The sequence below is a fragment of the Ascaphus truei genome, chromosome 4 (genome assembly GCF_040206685.1).
Source record: "Ascaphus truei isolate aAscTru1 chromosome 4, aAscTru1.hap1, whole genome shotgun sequence".
NCBI classification, from domain to species: domain Eukaryota; kingdom Metazoa; phylum Chordata; class Amphibia; order Anura; family Ascaphidae; genus Ascaphus; species Ascaphus truei.
Genome location: NC_134486.1, coordinates 260,288,519 through 260,313,855, shown reverse-complemented (window position 1 = coordinate 260,313,855; position 25,337 = coordinate 260,288,519).

Here is a 25,337-nt window from a genome sequence, read left to right as displayed (position 1 = left end):
GGTGACAAGATATTTCAGTGACTGTGATTGTGACTTATATATGCAAACAACCAAAAAGCTTTCCTGCAGACAATTAGGAAAAGCAAAGGCAAAGTAGTGTTAAACCAAACAACATCATGGGAAGCTTTGTACCAACTGACAAGATTGCAACCTCCGGGATTACATTGTTTCATCCCCAGTATCCAGTGTCTCCCTAAAGGACATTCAGTGAGAGGAAGGAGGAAGCAAGAAGTTAGGAACTTGAAAAGATTAGACAGATAGTCAAAGAACTTGGATATCTAGCCTGTAACTCATTATGAGGGAGGTATTCCCTGGGGAATCCTCATGCAAATGCAGTAGACGTTTTGGTGTGGCCAAGAATTTAAGTAACTTGAATCTTACAGTGGAGGCTACAATGTAATATACACCAGTGCTGTAAGAATAATGAGATAGAGAGCAATTTGCTGGCTAAATTTGTGTTAAATACAGATTTAATTATTACTAAACAAACAATAATGAAATACAAATAAATAAATAGTTAAAAAACAAACAAGCAAAACAAAGATTTTTTAACAGATGCAGACACTGGTATATTCTTTATCGTACATGTTGAAGTCACAAAATATAACTGTATCTTTATGTGTGTTCAATATTTCTATAGCGTGAGAAACAGTTGTTTATTTTTAAAGCTGCAATCCCATTTTGGACATCGATTTTTGGTTACAGAATTGGAACCGTGGGTTCTCCGGGGATGAATCATTCTACGCCTAGTTTCAGGGACCCATAGGGTCTGAGATATTGTTTTAGTTGACGGTGTATTTCCTGCATTGTGCCCGCAGTTGTCTAATAAGAAGTCACAACATTATCTGTTGTGGCTTCCCATTTCCCCACAAGATCTATTGTGATCGGCCTTTCCATTTCGCAAACGGGAGCTTTAACACCAGCAGCTAGAGCTGTACCCATCTGTACAAGCAGTAGGTCCTGGGAGCTACAAATAGTGAGGCTCAGTTCCAGAGGACCCCTGGTTGAATTCTTTAAAAGAACTGAAAATCCCCCAAAATGAGTCGGCATGAATGCTACTTTAACCCTTGCAGTGCCAGAGGCTCATGCTACCTCAGCAGCTACGGGCCCTTCGACACTTCTTGATCACATAACCAAGGTGTGGGCAACTCCAATCCTCAAGGTCCATCAACAGGTCAGGTTTTCAGAATATCCTTTCTTCAGCACAGGTGGTGCAGTCGAAGACTGAGCCACTGATTGAGCCACCTGCTCTGAAGCAGAGATATCCTAGAAACCTGACCTGTTGCTGGCCCTTGAGGACTGGAGTTGGCCACCCCTGACTTAACCGCTGGATGTGACAGGGAAGGGGCAACCTCACCTTTCAGAGTGGTAATTAGAGCACAACTATGTTACGCCGATGCTCGCCACAAACCGGGACCGGACCGCGGGGCTGAGGTGGGGTTACATTATCACCGACCTTAGTCCGCGCAGACTGATCCGGAGTGCGCAGTTCGTAGTCGTACATCGCAGGGTCAGGATTGGAGAAGGCAGCATCGTCGTTATTGAAGCCAAAGTCGGGGTAGGAGAAGACAGGACAATCGATGGCCGAAGCAGGGTCAGGATAGAAGACATCCGGGTGGTCGTAGTCGTAGCAAGGAATCGGCAACAAGCAGACAGGAGTTCCCCGCTTCAGCTTAGGAGTGTGAGCGCGGGAGTGGCTTCTGCGCGAGGAGCGGCCTCGGCCCATGACGCCGATCTCAGCAGGAGGAGACAGCAGGCTGGCCGAAGTTCACCGCAGGGCAGCGTCGGGGAGAACCAACGCTTCAGCGCAGAAGTCCAAGGCAGGCCACTGCAAGGGGATATCAGCAGGCCGCAGGAAAGGAAGGGTAGCCACTGCTAGGAGGGAATGCAGCAGGTACCGGTGCTGACAACACGCTTCAGCACAGGAGAAAGAACAGGCCTCTGGATACTCAGGAACTTGGAAGGTAAGAACGCTAGGAGAGAGGCCTGGGGTGGTTTGTGGCAGAGACAGTAACGTCCAGGTAGGAGATTATGCTCGGCACTGTTTCAGTGCCAACGCCCAGGATATAAAGGGCGGAGATCCAATCACAGGAGGAGGGTGTGTGAGTATTCCTCCAATGATGTAGCACAGGGCAGAAACTGCAATGAGAAGCAGCACATGTGGCATAGATTGCCAGAGGAAACTTTTGCAACTGCAGAAGTCTGCAAAAGCTATAATCAAAGCCAGGAGTGGATTCCTTACAGTACCCCCCCCCTTCAGGTGAGAACTCCAGACGAACAGGATCCATCACAGATTTGGGGGACATGGAGTTGTTTCTAAACCTCCTTAGGCGAGAGGTGGCGTTGATAGCCCACGATTTGTTGGGATTCCTTACAGTACCCCCACCACTGGGTGAGAAGCCTGGGTGGACAGGACCATTCATAGGTCTGGGAGACATCGAGTTGTTCCTGAAGTGTCTCAGGCGAGATTTAGGTCCAAAATCCAGGTGTACAGTGGCGAGTGCCGCAAAGGACTATGGTGGCACTGCGGTTTTTGGTACATGGGCAATGGGACCAGGGGACTCCGGAATAGGGACATCAGAAGGGCCGCAGCCAGGTATCCAGTGCATAGTAATAATCCAAGAATACGGGACACAGGACACTGATTGTTGGACAAAAATGACATTGGGGAATTCGGGGCAGACAATGGCCTTGGTGGAATCAGCCTGTAAAAAGTTGCGAGAGTCTTTAGCTCCCAAGGAATTCAGGGTGGTGGTTAGCGAGGGTATAGGGCGGGGGGGTTCACTGCAAGATATTGGAGCAGTAGTCTTGATACGAACCAGGCTTGTAATCCCAAGCAATTCGAGAGAGCTGGTAGTAGTGTTTACGTAATTGTTGGTTGTGGTACATGCAGTTGCAGGATCCGCCTCCTTTGGCCTCTGAAATTTGGGGGGAATCAAATCCAAAGTTATGGTCTTGGTGAAGGGCATAGTAAGCATCACGGAGACAGTAGGGGACAGCACGTCCAAACCCATAGTGGGACCATCAAGAACAGGGATGGATGCCTCAGGCAAAGCAACGAGGTCCAGCATGAGTGTCCTCGTCCTAGAGAATGAAGACATGCAATCCAGAAAGGCCACTTCAGACACCACACAGAAACCTGCGAGTAAAGACTCTGTTTGAAAGGTGAGAAAACAGATCTTATCCGAGAAAGCAGGAAGTCGGGTAAACGGTGTAACAGGCTTAGGAATAGAAGTCTTGGGGTTAATGCTGGGTACCTCCAACACAGAGAAGGAAAACAGTGAACTAGAACTAGGCTTGGGGGTGGAGATCCCAGGTACCCAGGTCTCGCATGATACTGTGGGAGAAGCAATGCGAAATATTACTGTTTTAAACATAGGGTTCTTAACATCGGTAGCTCCAGGCACCTTCCTGAGAGGTAACCCTAGTTTAGCGACAGGACAGTCAATAGTAAGTACCCCAAGTATTGTGGGAGACACAGAGAAATATAAGTCCATCTTAAAGACGGGGTCCTTTGAAAAAAGGGACACAGCGGGTATTACTGAAAGTTCCAACTGCGATACCCCAGAGTTCGTGGTAGTAGACATACAGTCAGTAGTGGATACCCCGAATACTGTGGGCGAATCAGCGTGAGACAGTATTATTAAAGGAGTGGGCATCCCAGACTTAAAGTCATCTTTAATCATCCCGGAGGCTGTGGCATGATACGTGAAAGAAGCTGGGGTAGACTCTCCAATAGAAACAAGGGACATCTTGCTAGTCACTGAAGTGGGTGATTGAGAACCAGCAGGAACTGAACTAGCTACTGTAATGAAATCAGATAGCATTGCGCTTGTTTCAGAATTGGATCCCTGAGAATCCCTAATGAGGGCATCAGACTCCAGGGGAAACTCAGTGACAGGGGTCTTGGAACCAATTAAAGGGATTGCAGGTATCACAGACTTAATAGGAGAAATACCTTGCAAAACAGAAATTTTAGTAAAGGTGATAGGCATAACAGATAGGAAAAACAGAAGTAAGCTAGAGAAGGTTGCTTCTACAACGGAAGATTTGGAAGCGGCAGAGCTTAACTCAGCGGCTGCTGGAGAACTTTTAGCTACAGTGAGAAGGGACTGCAGGTTTACAAAATCAGGGATAAGGGAAGTTTCAAACTTGAAAACCTGATCCTCCACATAGGAGGGCCCTAACTTTAATTGTACTAAGGGAGCAACAGCAGATACGCTGATCACAGAAGGGGTCACTTGGAAAGGGACATAATATGTACTGTTCGCTTTAAACCCTAGGATTTGAGAAGAGGAGAACACAGACAGTGCAAATGGGGCAACCACGACTGTGCTGGTCTCTGAAGTGGGTATTTGGGAAAGAGTGTCTGGGACATCAGAAACGACAACAGATTCCACGAAAAGGGGTCTATACTCAGAAGCAGGGGTCTCAGCTCTCTGAGTGACAGACGGGGTCAGCGAAATACCTACGAGTAGGGATTCTGCGAACAGGTTTAGAGAAACATACGGCTCCAGAATACTCTTAACTGGAGCCAGTATTATTGCCGAAAGTTCAGGGGGCGTAGCCCCGAGAATTTTAGCTGAGTCAGGGGACATAAGGGGTTCATCCTCTGAGGCTAAGGAGGTGTCCCTGACTGACGGACTACAGGGATTTACCAAGGGAGGTTCATAGGGCTGACCTGTAGGGGTTAACATAGGAAAAACCTCAAGGGTTAAATTACTCTGTACCTGAGAATCAGGGAAATAGAAGCTAGTCTCCGAGAGTGGGGTCATAGGGGGTTCTGCCTCTTGCCCTAGGGACCTAACATTAAACTGCGGAATACTAGGGTTAGCAGTAGGGACCTCACAGAGCAGACTAGCAGGGGTTAAAACAGAAAAAACCTCGGAAACAGAGCTTAGAATTTTTGGGTTAGAAAAAGAGGGCAAACAGGATTCATTCTCTGGTGCTAGGGAAGACACACTGACCTGGGGAATGCAGGGATTTACAGTGGGGGACTCATAGGCCTGACTAGCAGGGGTTAAGTCCGGAATAATCTCAGGGACAGGATTTAGGGAGGTTAACTCAGGATTAGGGAGCGTAGCAGCTTCTTCCTTAGGGGGCAGCGACAGAGAGATGGTTTGGCCATTCTTAGGAGAGGGAAGTACCCCCACAGGTTTAGCAACAGGACTGGCAGCATAGGAGATCTGCCAAGCAGCAGCGTAGCTGGCAAGGAGGGGGTCCTGTTCTTTCATGCAAATGTCAAGTGTTAAGGAAAGTACATGGAGTATATCCTGATATTGATCCAACATGAGGAGGGCGCCCTGTTGTACTAGATGAATGTCCAGTGATGAGGCCAGGGCATAGAGTGCCTCTTGGGCGTCGGCCAGTTTCATAGGGTACACGTTATCCCAGGTTAAAGGAGAATCAGGGGAGCGTATACAATCGGCTAGAGACTGTTTTAAGTCCTGGATGCAGCAAGCCTTAAGAAAGAGATCAAAACGGCATTGTCTTTGCAAAGGGGTTAAACCTTCATACGTATACAGGTCTTCAATCAAGGCTATTATTTCACACAGATACTGGCCTTCATAGTGGGACTGGTACGCAGGCCGGGACATAACTTCAGTTGGAAAATTGCCTACCCCCGCCACGGCGCGGTCCGGTTTTTGTTGGCCGAGCATACTTTTACGCCGATGCTCGCCACAAACCGGGACCGGACCACGGGGCTGAGGTGGGGTTACATTTGCACCGACCTTAGTCCGCGCATACTGATCCGAAGTGCGCAGTTCGTAGTCGCACATCGCAGGGTCAGGATTGGAGAAGGCAGCATCGTCGTTATTGAAGCCAAAGTCGGGGTAGGAGAAGACAGGACAATCGATGGCCGAAGCAGGGTCAGGATAGAAGACATCCGGGTGGTCGTAGTCGTAGCAAGGAATCGGCAACAAGCAGACAGGAGTTCCCCGGCTTCAGCTTAGGAGCGTGAGCGGCTTCTGCGCGAGGAGCGGCCTCGGCCCATGACGCCGATCTCAGCAGGAGGAGACAGCAGGCTGGCCGAAGTTCACCGCAGGGCAGCGTCGGGGAGAACCAACGCTTCAGCGCAGAAGTCCAAGGCAGGCCACTGCAAGGGGATTGCAGCAGGCCGCAGGAAAGGAAGGGTAGCCACTGCTAGGAGGGAATGCAGCAGGTACCGGTGCTGGCATCACGCTTCAGCACAGGAGAAAGAACAGGCCTCTGTATACTCAGGAACTTGGAAGGTAAGAACGCTAGGAGAGAGGCCTGGGGCGGTTTGTGGCAGAGACAGTAACGTCCAGGTAGGAGATTATGCTCGGCACTGTTTCAGTGCCAACGCCCAGGATATAAAGGGCGGAGATCCAATCCCAGGAGGAGGGTGTGTGAGTATTCCTCCAATGATGTAGTACAGGGCAGAAACTGCAATGAGAAGCAGCACATGTGCCATAGATTGCCAGAGGAAACTTTTGCAACTTCAGAAGTCTGCAAAAGCTATAATCAAAGCCAGGAGTGGATTCCTTACAAACTATAGTCAGTCATTGGCTTGAGAGCCTGTCCATTTATCCTTTCAAGGGGCTTACAGTTTATACCCTATTTGTTTACAGGATGGGAACTTTGTTGTCACGGGATCTGGATCTTGCTATTTTCAGCACCAGGGCCACCCCTGTTTCTGAAACACCTACTGATGAAGGTACTGGTGTATCAGTCCCCTCCAGGGGAAAAGATTGCTATTTAAATCTTGTGTATCATATGAGCCAATAGGAATCTGTAACATCATCTATTGCGGCGTCATATTTGCACCAAGGTTTAAATCCCAGCTTGTATACCGGGAAGTGATACCCAGCTTAAAATAATGTATTTAAGCTCTATGGACCCCCTTATCCCATTTTGTTAAAAAATGGGGCTTACATAGGGGCATTGCTGCTTTAAGCTATGAGTGTGCCACTTAAGCCCAGATCCAGAAAGCTCTGGTTCAATGCTAAAGGGTATTTTCAAATCTCACTAACGCGGTGTTAAGGGCAATTTTCAGCCATAATGGGTCTTGCGTTAGTGTAATGTACGTTAGTGCTAATGATATGCAAGAGAGGTGTTCCCTCTATCAACCTCTATCCACAGAGCTCTGTTATAGTTAATGCAGGGATTTGATGATGAGTTATTTAGGTCATACTTAAAGCTGGAGTTAGCTGCCACCAGGGACAGAAATATGGGTTTTAGGAAGGGAAAGAGAGGTGGAGAGAGAGAGATTGAGAAGGAGGTAAACTAATGGAATATTCAAAGAATATTTAAATGACATACCCCACACCTCCTAAAAGATTTCCACAAGACCTATCCTGACAAGCCAGGTCCTAAAGCATCTTATGAAAGGTTTACTGTCAGATTCAACAGGATCAGAACCCACAACCTCTGCTATTCAGGGTAGTAGTTTTAGCAGGAAGCTATCTCTATTTGTACAGTAACAACACAGGGGATATGGCCAGAAGTGCAAGGTCTATTCATTATTTACACTCCATTGATCTGCTATCAGTTGTTAAAGCATTCTGGTTATGGGGTCCTTCATTTTACTACTCCCATTACTTTTGGATTGGGGCCACTACATAAGTATAAAGCCTGGGACTCACTGAAGAGATAATAAGGAAGATCAGTCAATTGGAGTTTTATCGGTTCAAACTCTATATTCAACATTTGTGGGCATGCTGAGAATTAGGAGGTTATTGGACTTGCAGTTAAGGTTGAGTTTATTTTTTTAGATGACATAGGATCTGTATATGTGGAGATTCACTTGAAGACATTCTCTCAGATATGGGATAAAATAGAACTTCAGAGGACTTCTGAAATGAAAATATATATATAGCATTTATATATATATAGCATCGGTCATCAATTCGGACCTTTGCCAAAACATCTTGACAAAGGTCCGAGTTGTGGACCGAAATGTCGATCACCAACATTGAATGTTAATTTTTTTATTTGTGAAGTCCTCTAGAGTGCCGTTTTGTCCCTTGTCTTTAGGGAATATCTTCAATTGCTGATCGCACCCTGCTTGGTGTTGTGCATGCACCTGGGTGCATTTCTGTGGAGTTATTTGAGTGCACCTTTCTCCCACAATTATGTGGCGAGTCATACATTCTAGACTGAGAGGAGTTGGCGCAGTGATCAATGAGAAGCAACTGGTACTCAAAAATGATAGGGGAGAGTTTCTTGTTGGGGCACTGGGGAATTTAAATGAGAAGATTGCAGGCTGAGCCTCTTTTCTTGAAGGTAACAACCTAGGTAAGATCAAGAATGTTGACTTGTTATATGCCCTTAGGAGAAACTTAGTGCAGGTACAGGTGCGCCGACGAGTATTCTAAAACTTGCCTTAAACTTGCCTTGGAAAATCTGGGGCTATCACCAGGAACTGTAGTGCCGACGGTTATTCCAACACAAACCAGTGGCAATTGCCAAAAAGACCCAGTTATATGCTGGGTACATGCTGGGTCTAGTTTAAGGCAAGTTTAAGGCATTTCTGCATTGACGAATGGCCCATCAGACTAACCTGCGGGGTTCCCTTACAGTCCCATTCAAACTGAATGGGACTGCCAGGGACCCCTGCTGTGTTAATCCGATGGGTCATTAGTCAATGCAGAAATGCCTTAAACTTGCCTTAAACTAGCCAGATTACACCCAGCATGTACCTAGCATGTAACCGGGCTAGTTTAAGGCAAGCTTTAGAATATTTGTTGTCTCGTCTGTACATGCTGGGTACATGCTGCAAACATTTCAGTAAAATTTCTGCAGAGAGTAATGGCCCATCGGATTAACACAGCAGGGGTCCCTGGCAGTCCCATTCTGTTTGAATGGGACTACCACGGACCCCCGCTGTTAATCTGATGGGCCATTAGTCTGTCGGCAGAAATGGAACTGAAATGTTGCTGCATGTACCCAGCATATACCCAGCATGTACCCTGGTCTTGTTGAGGATTGCCCCAGGTTTGTTTTAGAATACTCGTCGGCACTACAGTACAGTATAGATTTAGCTTTTTGTGACAAGGGTAGTCTGGTTGGAGATTGTACTCACAGGGGGGTTTTAGAGGCAAGACATGTTAAGGCAGTTAACCCTATACGGTCATGTTGCTTATCATGCTAGGCCAGTGGCTTGTCATGTAATAATTGGTGCTTTCTGCTATTCCTTTACACAAAGGTTCAACCTGATCAGCTTTGGTATTATATGTTTATCATTATCAATAAAACAGAGGGCCAGTTAAACCCCACAAATATGGTAGTGTGTAATTGTTGGCTGGGTGTTGGTAGGAAGGGTTTATTCTACACCTCTTATGTCAAGTCCATTGCAATCCGTGTGACCTTCCTGATTATAGGAAGGTCACATGGAATGTTAACTTTTAATGTACTATGTGGATATTGATGGTTGAATAATTTGGACCAGAAGTCCAAATATTTATCTATATTTTGTTATCAATACTCTTTGTAGGGCTTCCATAAAAAGTATGAAAACATCTGGGGATACCACACAGTTGTCTTAAGTTTGTTATATTTTAAGCAAAGATGAATTTTAGACATGTTTGAATATAGTCCTGTCTCTGTTGGGGAACTTGTGAGAATTGTCCAACAACACACAAATGGACTTGTCTTATTTCTTACATTCACCATATGGCATTCATGTATTACAGTATGTTTTGTACATCTACTGTATATCTGCAAATTTGGCACAGTAGGCAAGAACATCTGTTCATTAAGCAAACAATAAGAAGAATTGCATTTTTCTAGAGAAGAATCATGATTACTCACTATTGTAAATTATTCAGTTAAATATTTAAAAGTCTAAGGGGCCTATGCAGAGAGCAGCGAATTTTCGAAATTCGCCATTTTTTGGAGATAATCGCGCAGAAAACAGCAGAAAATGGAGATTTCCGAAAAACGCGCCAATTTTTCTTTTCTATTTGTAAAACTCGCCTCGCGGCTGGCGAAAACCTCAATCTCGCCAGTTTTACAAATATCCTAATGCAGAGAGCCGCGAACGGCATCTAGCGGCTGTTCGCGCCAATAAAATGGCGCTATTGTCTCCTTTTTCCGTCGCCAGAAAAAATTGGCAAGAAGCTGCCGCTCGCGGCCATTGCAAAGGGAAAAAAAAAGGCGCGCATTTGTTTTTACAAGTTTCTGAAGCGCGCATCTCGCCAATTTAAACTCGCCAGACGCATCCATGTTAAACATAGCAGAATTCGCACTTTTCTGCATATGGAGAATAAAACTCTCCAAAAAAACTACTTTTTAATAAATTCGCCAATTTTAAAATTCGCTGCTCTCTGCATGAGGCCCTAACTTGGCTAATACAGTGGTTAGATTGTTTTTTTCCTTTACAGTGTTGTTATGCAAAATGTATACTTACACTTACATCAATGAGAATCCATACATAGAACATATTTCTCTTAGGTACAGTAAGTTATCAGGTCATTCATAAATATTACACAAAAGTAAGACGGATAAGAATATAACAATACTGATTCTCATGACGGTGGCCACATGAACTCTATGGTTGGAAATGCACACATTAAAATAATTGCAGAAATAATCATTAAAAATCAATGTAATGACTCCTGAAATACATAAGTCAGTCCATAGATGTTATCCTGCTGCAACAAATAATTCGGTAAAACTATGTTTATCAATTCTGTCCAATGACATTCTTTAGAATACCATTTTTACAACAAGATTTTTTAAGAGGCAATCCAATCCGTTTTTTCTTCATTTTTTTAAATACAGGATTGAAGTAGGGGGTCAAGGCACCTTGAGAAAGGGCATACTGCCCAAAACGCGTTGGTGGACCCCTGCTGTGACTTAGGGGGGACATTTAGTCCACTTTTTATGGAATAAATACTTTTTGATGCTGCATGCCATGAGCCTCCTTCTGTTCCCTCTGGCAGTGCATTGCCTAATTCTTCTACCTATTTTCAGGCAAAACCAGGTTATCCAAGTGGGTCAACCCCGAAGATGTACTGTATGGAGACACAATTGTGTACAAATAAACGTTAAAGTAAACTGTATTACAATTATAATTCAGAAAAAAACAATGGATTTATACAATAATAATAACTGGCAGAATTCTGTCCAATTCGATATTTTACAAAAATATTAAATTTAAGTAAAATTCATACATGACTAGTTGATACATTTCCCAATCTGATCAGTCTCTACTCTCTACTAGTATATTATTCAATTAGTTCTAGTTGGGTTAACATAAAACAGTAACAACCTTTATAGTTTATCTTTGCACCATCTTCAAGCTAAACTTGCACAAACAAGAGTACTATTTCTACTGATATTATTTTTGGGGAACTACTTACAGTATTTTTGGGGTGAATTAAGCCCAGATCCACTAAGCACGGTTAACCCTTAACCTGCCAAACCAGGGGTGCAATATCTCGGAGGTTATATGAAAATAAGAAAGACACAAAATAGTGCAATATTGTAGACAAAAAAATAATGAATATGACCAATGGAATAAGCTAATACACTCACAAGTGTAGCAGAAAATCAAGCAATGCATAAGAGTAATGGCTTCTGTGATGATTAGATGCGTTTCACAGGTTACTGGTCTGGTACAAATCCTCTCTCAGCTGAGAATGATAGAGAGAGAGATATAATGCAGTACTAAACTGTACTGTAACCAATTAAAAACATTAATATCACTCACATGTGCTCCTGATGTCCTCGTGGCAACTCCATCGGGTTGGCTCAGACCAGGGTGGATTAGGGATGATGTCACTTTTGTCATCCATCTTGTCATCCATCTCAGATCTTCTCATCTGTAAAAAAAAAAAAAAAGCTGCTGTCCCACATGCAATCACCCTATGTTTTTCACTGTGCTATGGCAGCTTCCTCAGGGGTTCAATGATTTATCCGCTGTCAGTGCTGACTTAAATACCTCAAGTGCTGAGTATTGAGGATGTCATTTAAAGGGACATGGTACTGTATATACATGTCCAAAAGAGTCACTCAGTGATAGCAAAAACTGATGGCATGACCTATCAATCCTGTACAATAACATATCATAACAATAAACTAATACAACAATGCAATGTTAAAAAAACATAGTAATGCATTACTAAAACCAAAGAGATACAACTATGGTAAGATATAGATAAAGAAAGGTTATGGCTATATTCAGTGGTTGACAAATCATCAAAAAATCTACTCGCCACACAAAACAATCTACTCGCCACCTAGTACCAAACGTGTGCTGCTTGGGCCAATAGGAGCTCGCCACGATGTTAAATCCACTCGCCCGGGGCGAGCAAATGTATAGGTTTGTCGAACACTGGCTATATTAACACAATACCTAATAACAGTGAATCTGTATCTGGTATCCATGTCTTATGGGAAAAGGGAAATATACTGTACAGTGTGTTAGAAAACATAATATAGATAACACATGATATAAAATCTTAAATGCTCTAATGGGGAACATGATACAAAATGAAAACGATACAGCATTAAAAAAGTAGGAGCAAAAAAATGGATACAAATATAAAATGGAAAATAAAAAAATGGATACAAATCATTTGGTGGAACTGCCCAATAATCCAAAACTATTGGCTAACTATCCAAAAGATTATTAGGGACATGATTGGTTTAACAATCCCCATAAATCCATTAACCTATTTATTAGCTAAACCAGTAGAAGACGTGAGCCACTCCCAAAAATGACTGATCTCGTTTATCCTTATGGTGCCAGATGTGCAATTGCGGTCTCTTGGAAGGAAAAAATACCCCCATCCAGATGAATGGGGGAGAAAAGAATAAACAAAGTGATGTTGATAGAGCAACTCACTATGTTTCTTAGGCAATCCACTGATAGATTTTACAGAACCTGGGACCTTTGGATAGAGGGTTGAGTTGATCCAATCAGAAGGATATAATCAAGCAGCTATATGGGATCAGAGGACCAGGAAGACCCTCTTAACAGATTGGTCGGAGGGTATGGCTTTGAACCGGACTGGATGGGTGCTGGCCTGTGTGGTGAAATGGTTGAATTGTGTGACTTCAAAGGTCTCAGTGGATTGTGGGAACTGATGGTGGAAGTGGTATCGTCTACTTCCCTCCACCCTCCCTCCCACCCCTCTATTTTTCTTCTCTTACATTTCCACAATAAGTTGAAATACAATGCCATGTATCTCCAATACTAGTCATAGTATACCATGCTATTTTTTTTTAATAAGAACTATTGGATCTATGCTCTCTTGTATGCCCTTGTATTGTTGTTTACTATTGCTATTACTTTTCTTTATTAACATTTTTATTATTTATATACAACAAAAAACAAACAAAGATGCCCAAAGCTACTTCCAATGTGACAAAAATACACAGTGCAATACCTATATATTCTCTTGAAAAAAGGGTCATTTGGTTTAACCCTTTGGCCAAAGCGTCTTAAGCCTGTTGCCACAGTGGCTCTGGGCCTATCAGGATCCATGAAGGATGACGCGATGACATCACCTGGACTGGAGCCCGGACCGGCGCATGTACACATTCGGTTGAATGAGGAAGAGAGCAGGAGACAAGAGAAGATCCAAGTGGGATGACCGGGGGTGATTGTTTTAAGCTTTCCCATGTTTGGTGGACTATATATATTGGCTATTTATTGTCTTGGAATGCCAGTCACTTGAAAAAGACCTCTTAGAAGGCTGAAATGTCGTGCTGTTCTGACATAATAAATCTTTTGGAAAATACGCAGTGCCCTGGATCATCTATTCTTATTCAAGTTCAGTACTTTAAATTACAACAGAAGAAGATAGAAGATTAAAGAAAAGAAGAAAAGAATGACAGATGAAGATACTGTAGAAGAAATAGAAAGAAGATGAAAGAAAGAATATTTTTGTACCTGATGGTGTTGTTCAGGGAGGATGGAATCGGATTGCAATGAATGGCGTCACAGGTCGAGAGCTTCCTGATACATCGGGATTCGGAGGTGAAGACTTCTAAATATAGATAGATAAATATTGAATGTATGTAATTATCTTTTTATAGGTTTTTTAATTGTATTTATTTCTTTTTATGCATTTGATTGCCCATTGACTGCTAATGTATTAATCTGTGCCCTTTAGGGTACAGATAAATACAGTGACAGGCAATGCATTTTTTTTAAATGCGTATTTTGAATTGATTGTTATTTTTTCTATTTCTGTTTATGGGTTTCACAATTTTTTTGGGTATTTGGATGGCTTGTTTTTAGTACATTTGTGTATTGGTTAGAGGTTTTATTTCTGGAATTGTTTTGTTGGTAGCTGTTTATTTAATTGTATTCTAGTATTCTGCTATAACATAATTTTTATTCTTTTGCAGTTTTGGTGTTAGAATAATTTTATTGTTGTGTAGTTGAGGCTTGTACTGATTATGTGCTTGTTTATTTCTTTAATTGTTGTGTATTGTTGTGCTTGATTGTTTTAATAGGTTGGCCATTGACTGCTATGGTAGCTTATCATGCCCATATTATATGGGTATGATGTACTATTGTGCCAATCAATGGGTAGAGGGTGGGTATAGTGGCCCTTGGTGGTTGGTTAGGCCTCCCAGGTGGGTAGCAGGGGAGGGTGGGTTAACCCCTTAATTACTATAGCGGTTATTAAACGCTACGGTGATTAAGGGGTTAGGGGCCATTGGATTGTATTTTTTCTTATACTCTTATACTCTTGCTGCCAATGGAGGACAAGGACCTGGAGTATGGTGACGAGGACACCCTTCATGATGGCAGGGGTAAGTATAAGTTTTATTTACTTTATATATGCTGGCTGGCTAATGTTTGATTTAGAATGGGCAAATGAGCTATTATCCATATCTGGATGATAGTAATTTTGCCCATTATTGTACTGTGTTGAGGGGGGGGTTGTTGGGGGTAGAGGATGTGGATAGTAGGTTGTTGTGTTTATTTTTCTTTATTGGGGGTAGAGGGATTGGGTAAGGGGGTAGTAGCCCCAAGGATGGATGTTTAGGCCTACTAGGTGGTAGCAGGAGGGGTTAACCTCGTCATTACCTTACCTTCACCCACCCCCGCTGCCCACAATACACATTGAATCGGTAATTAACCCCTTCATTGCCTTTGCGGTTAGCCGCTATGGTAATTAAGTTGCCTGTAAATGCATATTTCATGCATCTGATTCATGCCGGGGGTCTCCAGTGCTGATATTAATGTGTAGAAGCTCCGGAAACCCCGGGCATCAACCCACTGCAGGAAAAATGCATTTTTTTTCTAAGTCCCTCTCTCGCCGCCACCGCCTCTGTAGCATCTTGGCAGCTTCATACCAACTTTTTCTGGGGAGAGGAATTTGGGAATATATCGCCATTCTAGAGCCTCGATAAGCCCCGATAACCTTTTCGAGGCTACTAGAATTGCACAAATTTCAAAACTGGCGATAAGGGGCTTATCGCTGATCATTTGGTGTGTTTTAGGCATTTTTGGGCGATAACAGCTAAAAAGCCTTGATAAGTGGGTTATGACGGCTACTACTGTAGCATAGGCCCCTAAGTTTTTTCTGGTGTTTCAGGGGGTAATGTGATTACCATTTGTATTACAAATACAAGACATTGAGTTTATGACAGGTCAAGATCCTTCTTGTGTTTGTGCTGATCTACAAAGAGGGCTTATTTGGGGGGGCTATCACTGATGGCCCACTTAAAGTGACTTGTTGTTTAGAAGGTTATACAGTGGCGGCCGATCTGAGTCTATGTTGGCTAGATCCGCGGCTTTCAGATTATCCCGGTTAGGTGCGTTTTTTTGTCGTTTTCGCCCGGAGTGAACTGCGTTATTTTCGCGCTCGTGATATTAGCATTTTATTCTCGCTGTCTGCAATACTGCAATGCCGTGTAAAAACTCAGGGGGCGTTTGCGAGCTGTTGTCTTGGAAGTCTTATTCCTTCACGGTTCAATCTACGTCAGTACACAGTCTGTGTTTGCGCGCGCAGTAATTGTACATTTGCATATTTAAAGTATACATGCATTTGCAGTGCTATGCTGCTGTACAGTATGTCTCATTTGAAAATTGTTGAAACGCATAGGCGTGTACAGTACTGTAACAGTGTCACATTTCGGCATATACAGCGCTCCCCCCTCGCTCAGGATAATTAACTGCACTGCAGGGTATTTCAACTTCTTATCTTCTGTGCAATGCAGTACATCTCTCCCACACCATTCCTTTGACAGCAGGAATTTACTGCGCATGCACCTGTAACTTCGCCTGTAACTTGACCCACCACTGCTTGCTTGCCTGAGTGAGTGACCAAAAAAAAATTTAAAAAAAAATTTATTGTAATTTTTTTTTCTCCACAAGCCTCCAAAACATCTTACTGTATTACAATATTCAATATGTGCTGTAGCTTTTGACTGCGACCCTGTGCATTTGACTGCACATGGTTGATTTGTGTGCTTTTTACGTACTGTATTTGGGGGTGTATTATTATGATGAACTGCCTTTTGAAATTAAAGTATGTCTATAGCTTTGCACTTCATGCAGCTGTACCTGTAGCCCCCTCCCCCACGAATGCTAGCTCAAGGATTTGCAATTCCACGGAGTTGTTAATTTTCTGAATCTTGCCATTGTGTTCTTAATCTGTCCATTGCCGAGCTACAAAGCCTCAGTGCGCCTGCGTGTAATCCTTTTTGAGATGGGAGCTGCTTACTGCGCATGAGTCACCCAACCCCCCCCTCTCCACAGAGTCGTTAATTTACTGAATCTTGCCATTGTGTTCTGAATCCGTCCATAGCCGAGCTACAAAGCCTCAGTGCACCTGCGTGTAATCCTTTTTGAGATGGGAGCTGCTTACTGCACATGAGTCACCCAACCCCCCCCCCCTCTCCACAGAGTCGTTAATTTACTGAATCTTGCCATTGTGTTCTGAATCCGTCCATAGCCGAGCTACAAAGCCTCACTGCGCCTGCGTGTAGTTCTCTTTGAGATGGGAATTTTGAGGCTTTGTTTACGGCAACGCTTTGGAAAATCCCTTCTTGAATTTGATTTGCATAGAGCATCACCTCTCTATGCGCCTGTGTGTAATCCTCTTTCGGATGGGAGCTAGTTTATTCTTGCTCATGCGCCTGTAACTTTTAACTGTTATTTTATCCACAGGCCTGCAAAAACAATCTTGATATTACGATATTAAATCTGTGCGTTTGCCTGCACATGGTTGATTTGTGTGCTTTTTATGTACTGTATTTGGGGGTGTAGGGACTCTTATCGACATACACCTCCACAGAGTCATTCATTTTCTGAAGTTAGTTAGTCATTGTGTTTTTAATCCGTCCCTAGCCGAGCGTCAATCGCCTCACTGCGCCTGCGTGTACTCTAATCCTTTTAGAGATGGGAGCTTGCTGCTTACTGCGCATGAGTCACCCAACCCCCTCTCTCCACAGAGTCGTTAATTTTCTGAAGTTATTTAGTCATTGTGTTTTTAATCCGTCCCTAGCCGAGCGTCAATCGCCTCACTGCGCCTGCGTTTACTCTAATCCTTTTAGAGATGGGAGCTTGCTGCTTACTGCGCATGAGTCACCCAACCCCCTCTCTCCACAGAGTCGTTAATTTTCTGAATATTGCCATTGTGTAATCCTCTTTAAGATGGGAGCTAGCTGATTACTGCACATGACTCACCCCACCCCCCCACCCAACCCTTTGAGGCTTAGTTTACGGTAACGCTTTGGAAAATACCTTTTCGATTTTGAAATGTAAATCTGATTTGCACAGCATTGTGAGAATTGAGAGTTAAAAAAACCATTAACTGATTCATGTTGTTTTGTCATTCATTCTTATTCATTGGTGTACTGAAGGGGTGGGGGGGGGGGTTGTGGTTGTTGTCAATGATTATGATTAGCAGGAATGTGAATAAATATTAATTTTATTTTATCAGGAACCAAAAAATACAAATATAAAAATAATCATGAATAATACATAATGCTGTCTTTATTTTTTTTTTCCAACAGTTTTTATTAGGCATTGTGTGAAATACATTGTATACAGAATAAACAATATTTTGCCTAATACAGGTTTTTCTTGTTTTATAGACAGAAAGAGGGAAAGACTCAACGCTCCCCCGACCTTCAAGTGTGGGTCGGCAGGGTTGGCGTGAGGGTCGAAACAGAGAGAGGGGGGGGGGAGGGGGAGAAGAAGTGATGGAGAGATGAGGAGGGGGGGGCAGGGTCTGGGGAAGGGAGGACCCTTCCTTCTCTGACCATTGTACTGTACTCTTCCACTACTGCTGTCTTCTACTGTGGGAATGGTCGTCACTAATCTGTCATACGGGACAGCCACGGTTCCCATGTATTGTAAAAGGGCTCCGTTTTCCTTTTTAGAAAAGCCGAGAGCTTTTCCATTAACATGACTTCCTGTATTCTGTTTTTAACAGTTTGCCTAGGGGGGGGAGACACCTTCTTCCACGAGGCCGCCACCGCACATCTAGCCGCCGTGAGAATGAAGGAGATCAATTTACTTGTTGGGCGGTCAATGTTCTCGATTGGCCTGGCCAGCAAGTAGGTCAGCGGATCAATGGGTATTGTGAGGTCTGTGACCTCTGTGATTAAAGTCTGTATGGTTTCCCAGTATTTCTGAATTTCTGGGCATGACCACCATATGTGGGCCATGTCACCCTTTTGTCCGCAGCCTCTCCAACATAGGTCTGAAGCCAGAGGGTAGATTTGATTTATTCTAACTGGGGTGAGATACCAGCGAAACAGTATTTTGTAAATATTTTCTTTGATTGTGGTACATATGGAAGTTCCTGAGGCTGATTCCCAAATACTTTCCCAATCCTCTTGGTCTATAACTATGCCCAATTCTGCTGCCCACTGGAGCATGTAGTCATGAACTGGAGCATCTGTTGCTCTTTCTAGTTCTGAGTATATTTGCGTTATCAGACCTTTTTGATGCGCTGTCTCTGTGCACAGTCTTTCGAAGTTCGTCAGAGGGGGAAATTCCAACGTTGGTGATATTGATTGGACGTAGTGCCGAATTTGGAGATATTTGAAGACATTCAATCCCCGTATTTCGTATTTGCTTTGTAGCCTTTGGTAGCTCAGGAATTCCCCAAAGCTCAGGAAGTCAGCAATCGCCCTTATGTTTTTGGTTGTAAATTGCTCAAATTGTCTGGGCTCACATCCTGGTGCGAATTTGGGATTTTGGATAATTGGTATGAGTTGAGATTTGGTGGTTGTGAGCCTGAATTTCAATTTGCATTTCGTCCAGGTCTCCCATGTGTGCCTCATTGGTCCTAATTGGAATTTGTTTTTCTGCAAATCTTCCCTACTCAGGGACCAAAGGCATGCTGGCAGAGAAGGCGTGCCGGCGTATTGCATTTCTATGTCTAGCCAGCAATATTGGCCGGGTTCCGCGTTCCATACTACTACCTGCCTTAACTGGGTGGCCTGGTAGTACCGCATAATGTCGGGGACCCCCAGGCCCCCTCTCCCCCTTGAAGTAAGTAGAACTGATCTTGCGACTCTTGGTTTTTTCCCCTGCCAGATGAAATGGAGAATTTGTTTCTGGATATTTTTCAATTCTGTGCCAGGGATGTGGATCGGGAGTGTCTGGAAGTGATATAGTAATCTGGGGAGTATGTTCATTTTCACCGAGATCATTCTCCCGATCCATGAAATTTGGTATGCCCCCCATTTTTCTAGGTCTAATTTTATTTTCCGAAATAGGGCCGGGTAATTGTGATGGTATAGCGAATGGTAGTTCCCCGATATCTTTACTCCCAGATATTTGATATGGGAGGAGCACCATCGGTATTTAAAATTTAGTTTAAGGAGTTTCATCTCTGGCTCTGGCAGGTTGAGGTTCAGGGCTTCGGACTTATCGTTATTAATTTTATAACCTGATATAGCTCCGAAGTCTAGAAGCTCTTTTTGTAGGTTTGGGAGGGAAATGTGGGGTCTTGAGAGCGTTAGTATTATATCATCCGCGAAGAGGGATATTTTGTAATGCGTACGCCCAATCTCTATCCCTTGAATATCTACGTTGTTTCGAATTGTAGCCGCCAGGGGTTCTATAGTTAGTGCGAAAAGGAGAGGGGACAGGGGGCACCCCTGTCTCGTGCCGTTTTGAATGCCAAAGCTCTGGGCATTACTTCCTGGTAGTTTTACCGTTGCGGATGGATCTTGGTAAAGTCTGCGGACCCCTTCTAAATATGCGTCTCGAAAGCCAAATTTACGCATGGTATGGTCTAAGAATAGCCAGTCAATTCTATCGAACGCCTTCTCTGCGTCTAGGCTGAGTAATATTGCTTTGGTGCCTGTAAGGTGGATATGTTCGATAATATTAATTATTTTACGTGTGTTGTCCGAGGCTTGTCGACCTGCCACAAATCCGACTTGGTCGATGTTAATCAGTCTCGGTAGAATGGGGTTTAATCTGTTGGCCAAAATTTTGCTATATAATTTGAGGTCACTGTTGAGAAGGGAGATTGGACGGTAGCTTCCACACTGCATCGGGTCTCTGCCTTCCTTATGAATTATGGCTAGGTTGGCTAGGGACATGGAGGTGGGGATCGAATTTCCCTCCATAAAATGATTGAACATTTTTAGTAGATGCGTGGATAGTATGGGCAAGAATCTCTTATAATAGACATTTGTGAAGCCATCAGGGCCAGGAGACTTGGAGATCTTTAGTGCTTTTACCGCTTCTTCCAATTCTTCTTTCGTGATCTCCGCATTGAGGACCTCATTGTCCTCTTCAGTCAGGGTGGGGAGTTGGCATTTATCTAAGTATTTTTTGATCGCTTCTGATGCTTTTGGTGCTGATCGACCATTTTTAGGTCGTAAATTATAAAGTTCTGTATAATATTTTGTGAACTCCGCCGCTATTTTTTTGTCGCTATATTGCGTTTCGCCAGACCCATTCTTAATCGCTGTTATTTGGGACCTTTTTTGGATGCCTCTTAATCTGCTGGCCAAGAGCTTGTCCGCCTTGTTACCCTTATCATAATAATGTTGATTAGTCCATTTAAGGGCTTTTTCAACTTTTTCCAGTTGGGTCTGCCTGAGCTTTTGTCTGGCTATTGTTAAGGCTTTATAGATTTTTTTTGCAGGGTTAGCTTTATGGGATTGCTCAAGTTTAAGGATGTTATCAGTAAGTTCCAAAATCAGTTTTTGCTTCATTTTTTTCCTATGGGAGGCAATAGAGATAAATTTGCCTCTAATTGCCGCCTTATGGGCTTCCCATAGTATCGCTGGAGATGACACCGACCCTGAGTTGAAGAAAAAGTAGTCCTTGAGGGAGGCTCTGATCTCTCTCTCTATCTCAGGGTGGTTCAATAGGGAGTCATTCAATCTCCAGGAGAATGATGTTGTCTTTTCGAATGGTGTGGATAAGGTCAAGGTGATTGGGGCATGGTCTGACCACGTGATGGGGCCGATGTCTGATTTCGTGGCTGCCTCTAGGATGTTCTTGGTCAGCAGAAAGTGATCTATGCGCGAGTAGGTCTGGTGAGGTGCCGAGTAAAAGGTATAGTCTCTCTGGCCCTGATGTTGTGATCTCCAAACGTCCACCAATGAGAACTCGTCCACTAATTCCCTGAACCTTTCCCCGGCGATTTGGGAGTGGGTTGTACGGGGGTGACCCCCTGTGGTTGATCTGTCCTCGATGGGGTTAAAGACCATGTTTAGGTCTCCTCCCACTATCATCGATGACAGATATCCCGGGTCTATGCCCTCAAGCACTGTTTTCAGAAATTCTGTTTGATTTTCGTTTGGGGCATATACATTGACTAGAGCGATTGCTGAGCCCGCTAAGGAGCCATATACCACAAGAAATCTACCCTCTGGATCCATGGTCGTTTTGACATGATTGAATGGAGTTCCTTGTCTGATTAGTATAGCCACTCCCCGCTTTTTACTACTAAATGATGCGAAAAAGCATGTTGGAAACACTTTTTTGTACAAATTTGGGGGGTCTTGAGATGTGAAGTGGGTTTCCTGTAAGAATACGATGTCTCCCCCTGCCTGCTTCATGTCTTGGAGGGCAAGCCTCCTTTTTCTATTATTTTGGAGTCCTTTGACGTTAAGCGACACTATCTTCACTGGGGCGTTAGAAGCCATATGTGACTTTTGTGGTTGTGGTAGTTAAGAACCCTCCCTTCCCATCTGGGGGGGCCCTGATTCTATGGCTCAAGAGTGTTCTTAGCCCTGGCAAACATTGTAAGGTAGCTTGTAGTTTTGAAAGGTTTACTGAATGGTCCGAGGAGGGGGGGGGGTAAGGGGAGGGTGGGGGGGATGGGGGGTAGGACCGCTGGGACAGAATCAGCGGTAGAGAGAGCAGGAAGATGAGGTTCGTGCATGAACCTAACAGGTATTTGCCTGGTCCTTGGGCGACCGGCTTTTGGGCGATAATGCCCATCAAGGTGGACTTCGGTGTCAGCATCCGGTGGGCAGTGTGGGGTGGGGGGCTGAACCCTCTGGTTCTTTGTGTTTTTTTCCCCTCCAGAATTCTCATTCACACCCTTTGTTCTCATACGGGAAGGGGTGGGGGGAGAGGGGGGGGAGGCTGTAAGTGGGGGGGGGGGGAAGGGGGGGAGGGGGAGGAGGTGATTTAGGGGGGGGGAGGGGGGCCAGACAGAAGAGAGATTCTAGAGCGCATTTCCGCGTCACATGTGGGGGTATATTCCCTGCATGTAGGTAGCTATTGACATTAGATTATCATGCCGTTTTTTATGTATCAATGTTCTTTATTATCGGGAGCTGGTATTCTTTGTGCAACGTATAGGACTTGGGGTGGTTCTTCTGTGTGTAAATTGGTACCTCTGTATATTGTAGGGGCTATGAGGTTTGGGGGAGAGAGAAAAAGAGGGGGGTGAGGGATGATATGGGTGGGGGGGGAGGGAGAGAGGAAAGGATGGGGGTGGGGAGAGAGGGTGGAGGGGGGGGATGACGATGGAAAGGGGAGTGGTAGGCATTGCGGCGCCTTGCTTATGTTTGGTTCACCTGCACAGTAGTTATACAATTCTTCACTTCAGTAGGTTATACATGCAGTAATCATTTGTACAATAGGTGGTCAGTGAATTATGTAAATAGGCCATGTGGACAGTTAAACCATAATAAACTGCGTCTTGGTTGTATATGGGGGGGGGGGTTTAGTGGTGGGGTGCGTGTTCACTATGGTGTCTAGGGGGGGGGGAGGGGAGGAGCCGGGGGATGGGGAGGGGGAGAGGTGGTATGAGGGGATGGGTGGGAGTAGTTATGGGTAGGGTCGTGGTGGGGTTTCTATAGGGCTGCAAGTGCACACCTTAGGGTCTGCGGATTGGTTTGCTCAGTGCGAGCTGCGTAGCGGTTTCTCGGGGTTATGCGGCCAACTCGGGGTGCTGTTCCGCTCGCTGTTTTCATTGTGACGTCGTAAGGGGAGCGGCGTCTTGGTATTCCGGAGTAACAGGTAAGGTGATCTTGGTGCTGGGTGGTTCTGTAGGGGGGGGGGTTAGGGGGGGAGGGGAAGGGGTACGTGGGGGAGGGGGAATAGGTGACATCAGGGTGAGTGTGCGGTGAGTGTTTTGGCAGCTAGCTTTGAATCACATATACCTATACATATATACATCTACATTAGATACACAGATATTCACATTGGTAGAACACATTGGCATTACAAATAGACCGTTACATCAGGGTGGTCTCAGCTTTAGTTGCTTGCGGAGAGGTTGGGAACCTTTATGGTGGGGCTGGGGTTCATCATATCCGGGGGGGGGGGGGGCGGAGGGATGGGGCAGGGTATCGGGGGGGGGGGGTATTTGGCGTGGTATCCGGGGGGGGGGAGGGGTGATGGGGATTGTGGGAAAGGGGATGGGGGGGGAAGAGGCAACTGGAGGTATTTTGGTGTAGTGCTGTGCGTCATTTGTATGGTAAGTGTACCGTTATTTACGCTGGTAAATCGTATTGACACTTATGAAGTGACGGTCTCAGCTCTATTTGCGTGTAGTGAGTTGGGGAGCTTTGGTGGTGACGTTCAAGCCCCTCGTTCTATCCGGGGGTGGGGGGGCTGGGGAGGGGGGGTGTGGAGGGGGGGGGGGCTGGGGTAATGGGGGGGGGAAGGGGTGATTGTGGATAGGTCCGTTGGGGATTATTGCGAAACCACTGTTGTAGAGATCGCGGGCGGGGGGGGGGGCAAGCGGGGGGGGGAGGGGGGTAGGGGACTCTCTAGTGGACACCCGGAGCAGTGTGGGATTGGCTGCTTGATACTGGGGGTGTTGTGTAGGTTGTAATAGGTAGGTGTTCTGCTGTGCGTTCGCCGTCGCGAGTTGGGGGGGAGGGTTAGGGGGGCGAAAGGGAGGACAAATAAGGGGGGAGGGGTGGGATGAGGATGAGGGAGGGGGCACTGGGGGGGGTGATGGTGAGAGGGGGGGGTGATGGTGAGGGGGGGGAGGGGTTGATGGTGAAGGGGGGGGGGGTTGTTCCATCATATAGGCTATTGTAGTTGACATTAAGGGGCTTTATAACATAGCTACAACTTGGGTTTCAACAGGGATGTAAGCTGCCCATAAACAAGGTGGGTGGGGGAGGGTAAGTTCCGCAGCACAGGAAAAAGCGCTTAACAGTCTCAACAGGGGTAACGGGTTCTGTATCAGTCTGATTGGGGGGGGGGCAGCTATTTCTCACCGGGACCAGATATAACGTTTATCTGGAGTGGGGGCAATCAAACCTGGTCTGGGTGATGTCCACGGGTAGGTCGAGGAGTTCCCAGCGGGGCTTGGCCGGCAAGGCCACCAGGTGGATCAGGTTTCCCCTCTCCTGCCTCCGCGCTTCTCAACTCGCCTATGCTGCTTGTGGGGGTGCACATCTTGGCTCCAACAAACCGAGCCATGGGGTGCTGGGGACTCTTTTGTCAACTGGTTGGTAGAACAACAACTAACGGGACTGCGTAGACACGCTGGTTTTCTCCATGGTCTCCCTTCGGGGGGTAAGGGCTCTGGGTCGCAGGGCTTCTCCTCCGGGCGATCAGGTCTGTTGCTCCTGCTGGCCGGCCAATCTTTCCGACGCTCTGATGGGTCTCCGCTCCTGGCTTGCTTCTCGTGGTTCCCTCCGCGTGTTGTTCCGTGCAGGTGGCAACGTCAGGCCTAGTTCGCGGGCGAATCCTTGCATTTCTTCTGGCAGTCTGATGGATCTCTGCTTCCCGCCTCTGCTTACGACCAGCCGGAATGGAAATCCCCATCGGTAGGGTATGTTGTTTTCCCGCAGTATTTGGGTGAGTGGTTTGAGTTCTCTGCGGCGCTCAATTGTGATCTTGGCGAGGTCACTGAATATTTGTAACGGCTCATTTTGAAAAGTCAAATTGTTCGCCTCTCTGCTCGCCGTCATAACCTTCTCCTTTGTGGAGTAGCTATGGAGGCGTACTA